Below are 12,333 nucleotides of genomic sequence, written 5' to 3'. Positions count from 1 at the left end.
AGAATTGATGGCCCAAACCGGTGTTCAAAGTCACCCTCAGAATTCCTAGCGTTAAACGCCGGAACTGGCACAAGGATGGGAGTTAAACGCCCAAACTGGCATAAAAGCTGGCGTTTAACTCCAAGAAGAGTCTCTACACGAAAATGCTTCAATGCTCAGCCCAAGCACACACCAAGTGGGCCCGGAAGTGGATTTTTATGTCATTTACTCATCTCTGTAAACCCTAGGCTACTAGTTCTCTATAAGTAGGACCTTTTACTATTGTATTTTCATCTTCTGATCTTTGGAATCTGTTGATCTTTAGATCTTTTGATCACTTTGGGAGGCTGGCCATTCGGCCATGCCTAGACCTTGTTCTTATGTATTTTCAACGGTGGAGTTTCTACACACCATAGATTAAGGTGTGGAGCTCTGCTGTACCTCGAGTATTAATGCAATTACTATTGTTCTTCTATTCAATTCCGCTTGTTCTTGTTCTAAGATATCACTTGTTCTTCAACTTGATGAATGTGATGATCCGTGACACTCATCATCATTCTCACCTATGAACGTGTGCCTGACAACCACCTCCGTTCTACCTTAGATTGGGTGAATATCTCTTGGATTCCTGATACACGACGCATGGTTGATCGCCTGACAACCGAGCGCTCGCCTGACAACCGAGCCAGCCATTCCGTGAGATCAGAGTCTTCGTGGTATAAGCTAGAACTGATGGCGGCATTCAAGAGAATCCGGAAGGTCTAAACCTTGTCTGTGGTATTCTGAGTAGGATTCAATGATTGAATGACTGTGACGAGTTTCAAACTCCTGAGGGCGGGGCGTTAGTGACAGACGCAAAAGAATCACTGGATTCTATTCCGGCCTGATTGAGAACCGACAGATGGATAGTCGTGCCGTGACAGGGTGCGTTGAACATTTCCACTGAGAGGATGGGAGGTAGCCACTGACAACGGTGGAACCCTTGCATATAGCTTGCCATGGAAAGGAGTAAGAAGGATTGGATGAAGACAGTAGGAAAGCAGAGAGATAGAAGGGACCAAGCATCTCCATTCGCTTATCTGAAATTCCCACCAATGAATTGCATAAGTATCTATATCTTTATCTTTATGTTTTATTCGTATATCACCCATATCCATTTGAGTTTGCCTGACTAAGATTTACAAGGTGACCATAGCTTGCTTCATACCAACAATCTTTGTGGGATCGACCCTTACTCGCGTAAGGTTTATTACTTGGACGACCCAGTACACTTGCTGGTTAGTTGTGCGAAGTTGTGTTTATGCCATGGTATTGAATACCAAGTTTTTGGGTTCATTACCGAGGATTAATTGAGTTGTGAAAAAGTATTGATCACAATTTCGTGCACCAAGTTTTTGGCGCCGTTGCCGGGGATTGTTCGAGTATGGACAACTGAAGGTTCATCTTGTTGGTTAGATTAGGTATTTTTCTTCAGAGTTCTTAAGAATGAATTCTAGTGTTTCAAGGTGATGTTCTTATCATCACCAAGGCTGATTGATTTTCATCAATTTAGCTCTTGAATGCAATGTCCTGCTGAAGCTTGGCTGGCCATGTCTAATTCCTTTAGACTGAAGCTTTAGACTAACATTGCATGATTCCTGGAATTCTCATTAAGAATTTTGATATCTTTATTTTCTTTTCCACTTAATTTTCGAAAAACCAAAAAAAATTTACAAAATCATAAAAACTAAAAATATTCTATGTTTCTTGTTTGAGTCTAGTGTTTCATGTTAAGTTTGGTGTCAATTGCATGTTTCTATTCTTCTTGCATTCATTCATGTGTCTTAAGTGATCTTCAAGATGTTCTTGATGATTTCATTACTCTGATCTTTAAATTCTCTTGACTTGAGTGTTTTGTGTTTCTCATGTGCATTCTCATTTTGTTAGTGTCAATAGTATACAAACTGCTAAGTTTGGTGTCTTGCATGCATTGTTATTTGATTTTAGTTGCATTTTGATTATTCCTCATTATTAAAAATCCAAAAATATTTTTAATTTGTGTCTTTTCAAGTCAATAATACAGAGGATTGAAGATTCAGAACATACTGCAGAGGAATTACACAGAAAAAGCTGGGCGTTCAAAACGCCCAGTGAAGAAGGGCAAACTGGCGTTTAAACGCCAGCCAGGGTGCCTGGCTGGGCGTTTAACGCCCAAAAAGGTAGTGTTTTGGGCGTTAAACGCCAGAATGTGCACCATTCTGGGCGTTTAACGCCAGGATGGCACAAGAGGGAAGACTTTGTTTTCAAATCAAATTTTTCAATCAAATCTTTTTCAAAATCAATTTCTTTCCATTTTCAAAAATACTTGCTATCAATTAATGATTTGATTCAACATTTCAAGTATGTTGCCTTTTCTGTTGAGAAAGGTTTAATGTTTGAATCATATCTTTTCTTGTTAGCCAAGTTATTAATTTTCAAAATCAAATCTTTTTTTTTAAATATTTTTCAAATCATATCTTCTCAATCACATCTTTTTAACCAATCATATCTTCTTAACCACATCTTTTTCAAAATAGTTTTCAATCAAATATTTTTGATTTCTAATTTCAAAATCTTTTTCAAAATTCACTTTACTTCTTTCTCAATCATGGTTTTCGAAAATCAATTAAAGTTTTTCAAAATGTTTTCAAAATCTTTTACTTAATTTTCGAAAAATTCCTCCCCTCTTCTCACATTTTTCTTCTACCTCTTCCTTCTATTTTTCTATTCCTCTGACACCTCAAGGAATCTCTATACTGTGACATAGAGGATTCCATATTTTCTTGTTCTCTTCTCTTTCATATGAGCAGGAGCAAAGACAAAAGCATTCTTGTTGAGGCTGACCCTGAACCTGAAAGGACCTTGAAGCGAAAACTAAGAGAAGCTAAGGCACAATTCTCTGTAGAGGACCTAACAGAAATCTTCAAAGAAGAAGAACACTTGGCAGCCGAAAACAACAACAATGCCAACAATGCAAGGAAGGTGCTGGGTGACTTTACTGCACCTACTCCCGACTTCTATGGGAGAAGCATCTCTATCCCTGCCATTGGAGCAAACAACTTTGAGCTTAAGCCTCAATTAGTTTCTCTAATGCAACAGAATTGCAAGTTCCATGGACTTCCATTGGAAGATCCTCATCAGTTCTTAGCTGAGTTCTTGCAAATCTGTGACACTGTCAAGACTAATGGGGTTGACCCTGAGGTCTACAAACTTATGCTATTCCCTTTTGCTGTAAGAGACAGAGCTAGGACATGGTTGGACTCACAACCTAAAGAAAGCTTGAACTCTTGGGAAAAGCTAGTCAATGCCTTCTTGGCAAAGTTCTTTCCACCTCAAAAATTGAGTAAGCTTAGAGTAGAAGTCCAAACCTTCAGACAGAAGGAAGGAGAATCCCTCTATGAAGCTTGGGAAAGATACAAACAATTGATCAGAAAGTGTCCCTCTAACATGCTCTCTGAATGGAGCATCATAGGTATTTTCTATGATGGTCTCTCTGAACTGTCCAAGATGTCTTTGGATAGCTCTGCTGGAGGATCTCTTCATCTGAAGAAGACGCCTACAGAAGCTCAAGAACTGATTGAAATGGTTGCAAATAACCAATTCATGTACACTTCTGAAAGAAATCCTGTGAACAATGGGACAAATCAGAAGAAATGAGTTCTTGAGATTGACACTCTGAAGGCCATATTGGCTCAGAACAAAATATTGACTCAGCAAGTCAATATGATTTCTCAAAGTCTGTCTGGAATGCAAAATGCACCAGGTAGTACTAAGGAAGCTTCATCTGAAGAAGAAGCTTATGACCCTGAGAACCCTTCAATGGAAGAGGTGAATTACATGGGAGAACCCTATGGAAACACCTATAATCCTTCATGGAGAAATCATCCAAATCTCTCATGGAAGGATCAACAGAGACCTCAACAAGGTTTCAACAACAATAATGGTGGAAGAAACAGGTTTAGCAATGGCAAGCCTTTCCCATCATCTTCTCAGCAACAGACAGAGAGTTCTAAGCAGAACACCTCTGACTTAGCAACCATGGTCTTTGATCTGATCAAAACCACTCAAAGTTTCATGACTGAAACAAGGTCCTCCATTAGAAATTTGGAGGCACAAGTGGGTCAGCTGAGCAAGAAAATTACTGAACTCCCTCCTAGTACTCTTCCAAGCAATACAGAAGAAAATCCAAAAGGAGAGTGCAAGGCCATCAACATGGCCGAATTTGGAGAGGAGGAAGAGGCAGTGAACGCCACTGAGGAAGAGCTCCATGGACGTCCACTGGCCTCCAATGAGTTCCTCAATGAGGAACCATGGGAATCTGAGGTTCAAAATGAGACCATAGAGATTCCATTAGACTTACTTCTGCCATTCATGAGCTCTGATGAGTATTCTTCCTCTGAAGAGGATGAGTATGTCACTGAAGAGCAAGTTGCTAAATACCTTGGAGCAATCATGAAGCTAAATGACAAGTTATTTGGAAATGAGACTTGGGAGGATGAACCCCCTTTGCTCACCAAAGAACTGGATGACTTGTCTAGGCAGAAACTGCCTCAAAAGAGACAGAATCCTGGGAAGTTTTCAATACCTTGTGCCATAGGCACCATGACCTTCAAGAAGGCCTTGTGTGACCTAGGATCAAGTGTAAACCTCATGCCTCTCTCTGTAATGAAGAAGCTAGGGATCTTTGAGGTGCAAGCTGCAAAAATCTCACTAGAGATGGCAGACAACCCAAGAAAACAAGCTCATGGACTTGTAGAGGATGTTTTGGTAAAAGTTGAAGACCACTACATCCCTGCTGACTTCATAGTCCTAGAGACTGGGAAGTGCATGGATGAATCCATCATCCTTGGCAGACCCTTCCTAGCCACAGCAAAGGCTGTGATTGATGTTGATAGAGGAGAATTGATCATTCAAGTGAATGAAGAATCCTTTGTGTTTAAGGCTCAAGGATATCCCTCTGTCACCATGGAGAGGAAGCATGAAGAGCTTCTCTCAAAACAGAGCCAAACAGAGCCCCCACAGTCAAACTCTAAGTTTGGTGTTGGGAGGCCACAACCAACTTCTAAGTTTGGTGTTGAACCCCCACATTCAAACTCTAAGTTTGGTGTTGGGAGGTTCCAACATTGCTCTGAGCATCTGTGAGGCTCCACGAGAGCCCTCTGTCAAGCTACTGACATTAAAGAAGCGCTTGTTGGGAGGCAACCCAATGTTATATTTTATCTATTTTCCTTTGTTATTTTATGTTTTCTGTAGGTTGATGATCATGAGAAGTCACAAAATCAAATGAAAAAGCAAAAACAGAAAGAAAAACAGCACACCCTGGAGGAAGAACCTGCTGGCGTTTAAACGCCAGTAAGGCTAGCAGATGGGCGTTTAACGCCCAGTCTGGCACCATTCTGGGCGTTTAACGCCAGAAAGGGGCACCAGACTGGCGTTAAACGCCAGTAAAGGGCAAGAACTTGGCGTTAAATGCCAGAAAGGGGCACCAGCCCAGCGTTTAACGCCAGAATTGGCACAAAGAGCAATTTTGCTCGCCACTTGGTGCAGGGATGACTTTTCCTTGACACCTCAGGATCTGTGGACCCCACAGGATCCCCACCTACCCCACCACTCTCTCTCTTCTTCACCCATTCACCAATCACCTCAACACCTCTTCCCCAAAAACCCTTCACCTATCAAATCCCATCTTTCTCTTCACCACTCACATCCATCCTTCATAAAACCCCACCTACCTCACCATTCAAATTCAAACCACCTTCCCACCCAAACCCACCCATACATGACCGAACCCTACCCTCTCCCCACTCCTATATAAACCCATCTTCACTCCTTCATTTTCACACAACCTAAACACTACTTCTCCCTCCTATAGCCGAACCACAAGGCCATATCCATCTCCTCTTTTTCTTCTTCTTCTACTCTCTTCTTTTTTCTTTTGCTCGAGGACGAGCAAACCTTTTAAGTTTGGTGTGGTAAAAGCATTGCTTTTTGTTTTTCCATAACCATTTATGGCATCCAAAGCTGGAGAAACCTCTAGAAAGAGGAAAGGGAAGGCAAAAGCTTTCACCTCCGAGTCATGGGAGATGGAAAGATTCATCTCAAGGGTGCATCAAGACCACTTCTATGAAGTTGTGGCCTTGAAGAAGGTGATCCCCGAGGTCCCTTTCAAACTAAAAAAGAGTGAATATCCGGAGATCCGACATGAGATTCGAAGGAGAGGTTGGGAAGTTCTTACCAATCCCATTCAACAAGTCGGAATCTTAATGGTTCAAGAGTTCTATGCCAATGCATGGATCACCAAGAACCATGATCAAAGTGTGAACCCGGACCCAAAGAATTGGCTTACTATGGTTCGGGGGAAATACTTGGATTTTAGTCTGGAAAATGTAAGGTTGGCATTCAACTTGCCCATGATGCAAGGTGATGAACATCCTTACACTAGAAGGGTCAACTTTGATCAAAGGTTGGACCAAGTCCTCACAGTCATTTGTGAAGAGGGCGCCCAATGGAAGAGAGATTCAAGAGGAAAGCCGATTCAACTGAGAAGGCATGACCTCAAGCCTGTGGCTAGGGGATGGTTGGAGTTCATCCAACGCTCAATCATTCCCACTAGCAACCGGTCCGAAGTTACTATAGACCGGGCTATCATGATTCATAGCATCATGATTGGAGAAGAAATAGAAGTTCATGAGGTGATATCCCAAGAACTTTATAAGGTGGCAGACAAGTCCTCTACCTTGGCTAGGTTAGCCTTTCCTCATCTCATTTGTCACCTCTGTTATTCAGTTGGAGTTGACATAGAGGGAGACATCCCCATTGATGAGGACAAGCCCATCACTAAGAAGAGGATGGAGCAAACAAGAGACCCTTCTCATCATCAAATCCCTGAGATGCCTCAAGGGATGCACTTTCCTCCACAAAACTATTGGGAGCAACTAAACACCTCCCTAGGAGAATTGAGTTCCAACATGGGACAACTAAGGGTGGAGCACCAAGAACATTCCATTCTCCTCCATGAAATTAGAAAAGATCAAAGAATCATGAGAGAGGAGCAACAAAGACAAGGAAGAGACATTGAGGGGCTCAAGCACTCCATAGGATCTTCAAGAGGAAGAACAAGCCGCCATCACTAAGGTGGACCCGTTCTTTAATCTCCTTGTTCTTTATTTTCCTGTTTTTCGAAAATTATGCTTATGTTTATCTATGTTTGTGTCTTGTGATCATTAGTGTCTTAGTGTCTATGCCTTAAAGTTATGAATGTCCTATGAATCCATCACCTCTCTTAAATGAAAAAATGTTCTTAATTGAAAAAGAGAAGAATTGCATGAATTTTGAATTTTATAACAGTTTAATTATTTTGATGTGGTGGCAATACTTTTGTTTTCTGAATGTATGCTTAAACAGTGCATATGTCTTTTGAATTTGTGGTTCATGAATGTTGGCTCTTGAAAGAATGATGAAAAAGGAGACATGTTACTGAGGATCTGAAAAATCATAAAAATGATTCTTGAAGAAGAAAAAGCAGTGAATTCAAAAAAAAAAGAGAAAAGAGAAGGAGAAAAACGAAAAAAAAGGGAGAGAAAAGAAAAAGAAAGAGAAAAAGAAAGAAAAAGAAAGAAAAAGAAAGAAATAAAGTTGTGATCCAAGGCAAAAAGAGTGTGCTTAAGAACCCTGGACACCCCTAATTGGGGACTCTAGCAAAGCTGAGTCACAATCTGAAAAGGTTCACCCAATTATGTGTCTGTGGCATGTATGTATCCGGTGGTAATACTGGAAGACAGAGTGCTTTGGGCCACGGCCAAGACTCAATAAGTAGCTGTGTTCAAGAATCATCATACTTAACTAGGAGAATCAATGACACTATCTGGATTCTGAGTTCCTAAAGAAGCCAATCATTCTGAATTTCAAAGGATAGAGTGAGATGCCAAAACTATTCAGAGGCAAAAAGCTAAAAGCCCCGCTCATCTAATTAATACTGATCTTCATAGATGTTTTTGGAATTCATTGCATATTCTCTTCTTTTTATCTTATTTGATTTTCAGTTGCTTGAGGACAAGCAACAATTTAAGTTTGGTGTTGTGATGAGCGGATAATTTGTACACTTTTTGGCATTGTTTTTAGTGTGTTTTTAGTATGATCTAGTTAGTTTTTAGTATATTTTTATTAGTTTTTAGTTAAAATTCTTTTTTCTGGACTTTACTATGAGTTTGTGTGTTTTTCTGTGATTTCAGGTATTTTCTGACTGAAATTGAGGGACCTGAGCAAAAATCTGATTCAGAGACTAAAAAGGACTGCAGATGCTGTTGGATTCTGACCTCCCTGCACTCGAAGTAGATTTTCTGGAGCTACAGATACCTAATTGGCGCGCTCTCAACGGCGTTGGAAATTAGACATCCTGGGCTTTCCAGCAATATATGATAGTCCATACTTTGCCCAAGAATTGATGGCCCAAACCGGCGTTCAAAGTCACCCTCAGAATTCCCAGCGTTAAACGCTGGAACTGGCACAAGGATGGGAGTTAAACGCCCAAACTGGCATAAAAGCTGGCGTTTAACTCCAAGAAGAGTCTCTACACGAAAATGCTTCAATGCTCAGCCCAAGCACACACCAAGTGGGCCCGGAAGTGGATTTTTATGTCATTTACTCATCTCTGTAAACCCTAGGCTACTAGTTCTCTATAAGTAGGACCTTTTACTATTGTATTTTCATCTTCTGATCTTTGGAATCTGTTGATCTTTAGATCTTTTGATCACTTTGGGAGGCTGGCCATTCGGCCATGCCTAGACCTTGTTCTTATGTATTTTCAACAGTGGAGTTTCTACACACCATAGATTAAGGTGTGGAGCTCTGCTGTACCTCGAGTATTAATGCAATTACTATTGTTCTTCTATTCAATTCCGCTTGTTCTTGTTCTAAGATATCACTTGTTCTTCAACTTGATGAATGTGATGATCCGTGACACTCATCATCATTCTCACCTATGAACGTGTGCCTGACAACCACCTCCGTTCTACCTTAGATTGGGTGAATATCTCTTGGATTCCTGATACACGACGCATGGTTGATCGCCTGACAACCGAGCGCTCGCCTGACAACCAAGCCAGCCATTCCGTGAGATCAGAGTCTTCGTGGTATAAGCTAGAACTGATTGTGGCATTCAAGAGAATCCGGAAGGTCTAAACCTTGTCTGTGGTATTCTGAGTAGGATTCAATGATTGAATGACTGTGACGAGCTTCAAACTCCTGAGGGCGGGGCGTTAGTGACAGACGCAAAAGAATCACTGGATTCTATTCCGGCCTGATTGAGAACTGACAGATGGATAGCCGTGCCGTGACAGGGTGCGTTGAATATTTCCACTGAGAGGATGGGAGGTAGCCACTGACAACGGTGAAACCCTTGCATACAGCTTGCCATGGAAAGGAGTAAGAAGGATTGGATGAAGACAGTAGGAAAGCAGAGAGACGGAAGGGACCAAGCATCTCCATTCGCTTATCTGAAATTCCCACCAATGAATTGCATAAGTATCTCTATCTTTATCTTTATGTTTTATTCGTATATCACCCATATCCATTTGAGTTTGCCTGACTAAGATTTACAAGGTGACCATAGCTTGCTTCATACCAACAATCTCTGTGGGATCGACCCTTACTCGCGTAAGGTTTATTACTTGGACGACCTAGTACACTTGCTGGTTAGTTGTGCGAAGTTGTGTTTATGCCATGGTATTGAATACCAAGTTTTTGGGTTCATTACCGAGGATTAATTGAGTTGTGAAAAAGTATTGATCACAATTTCGTGCACCATACCTCATGACATTTTCAGATCTGAATTACATACTCTTTGACGGCATGAGTCTCTAAACTCCATTGTTGGGGGTGAGGAGCTCTGCAGCGTCTCGATGAATTAATGCAATTGTTTCTATTTTACTCAACATGTGTATGGTCCGATCTAAGATGTTTATTCGTTCTTAATTATGAAAGAGGTGATGATCTGTGACACTCATCACCTCCCTCAACCCATGAACGTGTGCCTGACAAACACCTCCGTTCTACATCAGACTGAATGAACTTCTCTTAGATTCCTTAATCAGAATCTCCGTGGTAAAGCTAGAATTGATGGCGGCCACTCTTGAAGATCCGGAAGGTCTAAACCTTGTCTATGGTATTCTGAGTAGGATTCAAGAATTGAATGGCTGTGACGCACTTCAAACTCGCGATTGCTGGGCGTGATGACAAACGCAAAAGGATCAATGGATCCTATTCCAATATGATCGAGAACCAACAGCTGATTAGCCGTGCTGTGACAGAGCACCTGGAACGTTTTCACTGAGAGGATGGGAAGTAGCCACTGACAATGGTGACACCCTACATACAGCTTGCCGTAGACGTGCTTTACAAACAATTGAGTTGAATATTACATTGCAGAAATTCAGAGGACAAAGCATCTCCAAAACTCCAACATATTTCCCATTACTGCACAACAAGTAACGATTTTATTCTCTTTTATTTTTCCAATCTAATAATTCTAACTGATAATTTTGATTGACATCCTGACTAAGAATAATAAAATAAAAATAGCTTGCTTCAAACCAACAATCTCCGTGGGATTCGACCCTTACTCACGTAAGGTATTACTTGGACGACCCAGTGCACTTGCTGGTTAGCTGTGCGGATTGCAAAAGGTGTTATTGCAATTTCGTGCACCAGTTGTTCATCAACTAGGTGTAGGAAAACTGTGGGAACATGGGTTAATAAGGGAATGTATCATGTTTCTAATTCTGAATATTGGGAAATGTGGGTATCTACTCATGTAAAACAGAAAATTAAAAAAATTTCATATGCATTGATATGTTATTTTAGTTTTTATGTCTCTATAAAAAAAAGAAAAAAAGAAAAAGATATAATATAAATAAATAAATAAGGGGACAAAATTACCACAATGTTAAGTTAATAAAAGATCAATGCATATGTGACACAAATCAAAAGAAAAGTTGACACATGAGTATGTGATATAAAAATGGGAATTATGGGTAGCTAGGCATGATTTTAGAAATTATATAGAATGTATGTATGTTAGGTGATAGCTCAGGTTACTCAATGATTCAATTTATAGCTCACTTAGCCATACATATATCCTCACCCTTGCCTTGGCCCCATTACAACCTTGAAAAGACCTCATGATGTGTGCATGGGTATACTAAATATTTGTTGATTGGTTAGATGAAGGACAAAGTTTAGAAAGCATGATTAGGGAAGAATAGAGTGATTGACCCTAGACACTTGAGAGATTAGAGTGATATATACTACCAGTGAGGGTTCAGTGCTTGATTCTATGTTCCCTGCTTTCATGAGCTATCTTCTTCATGCAAGTTATTTGTATTGTATTTTGTGATTTGAATTAGTGAAATCCAGTTCATATTTGTTCTTGAAAGATTTATTTTCTTTTAACCAAGTAGGTAGAAACATCTTTGCATGTAGTTGTATTCATATAGATAGGTTGCATTTCATACATTCTATCATTCCTCTTCACTCTTTTAGTTCTCTTGAGCTTAGCATGAGGACATGCTAATGTTTAAGTGTGAAGAGGTTATAAACCACTATTTTATGGTTTATATTTTGCTAAATTGAGTAGATTTTATCAACCTTTCGTACACTTATTCATACTAATTGCATGAGTTTACATTCTCCTTCCTGATTTCGTGCTATGATTGAAAACATGCTTCTTTGGCCTTATATTTGCTAATATTAATCCTCTCTTATTACCATTAGATACCTTGATATGTGTGTTAAGTGATTTCAGAGATTACATGGCAGGAATGGCTCAGAGGATGGAAAGGAAGCATGCAAAAGTGGAAGGAATACAAGAAGTTGAAGGAACTACAAAGCTGTCAGCATGACCCTCTGGCACTAAAACGATCATAACTTGAGCTACAGAGATCCAAATGATGCGGTTTCACTTGCGTTGAAAAGCTAATGTCCGAGGCTTCGATTTGATATATAATTCACCATAGTGGCCGTACAGATAGGTAACGCGAACGCGCGCTCCACGCGGTCGCGTCGCGTCTGCGAATCTCATTCCACGCAAACGCGTGGATGACGCCTCCGCGTCACTTTGCCGTGACCTGTACGGATCCGATTTCACAATCAGCGATTTTTGGGCTGTTTTTGACCCAGTTTTTGGCCCAGAGAATGCAGATTAGAGGCTATAAAGTGGGGGAATGCATCCATTCATAATAATTCATTCATAACTCACAATTTTAGGTTTTAGATGTAGTTTTTAGTGAGAGAGGTTCTCTCCTCTCTCTTAGGTTTTAGGATTAGGATTTCTTTAGTCAT

General features: G+C 40.4%; 1 pseudogene; it reads left to right on the top strand.

Annotated features, from left to right (window-relative positions):
* Positions 1–12,333, top strand: part of LOC112805445 (O-fucosyltransferase 8-like) — a 29,554-nt pseudogene that overhangs the window by 16,243 nt on the left and 978 nt on the right.

This window comes from Arachis hypogaea, chromosome 6 (assembly GCF_003086295.3).
Source record: "Arachis hypogaea cultivar Tifrunner chromosome 6, arahy.Tifrunner.gnm2.J5K5, whole genome shotgun sequence".
Lineage (NCBI taxonomy): Eukaryota > Viridiplantae > Streptophyta > Magnoliopsida > Fabales > Fabaceae > Arachis > Arachis hypogaea.
The sequence above is the reverse complement of the archived record's forward strand: the minus strand, read 5'-3'. Positions and strand labels throughout refer to the sequence as shown.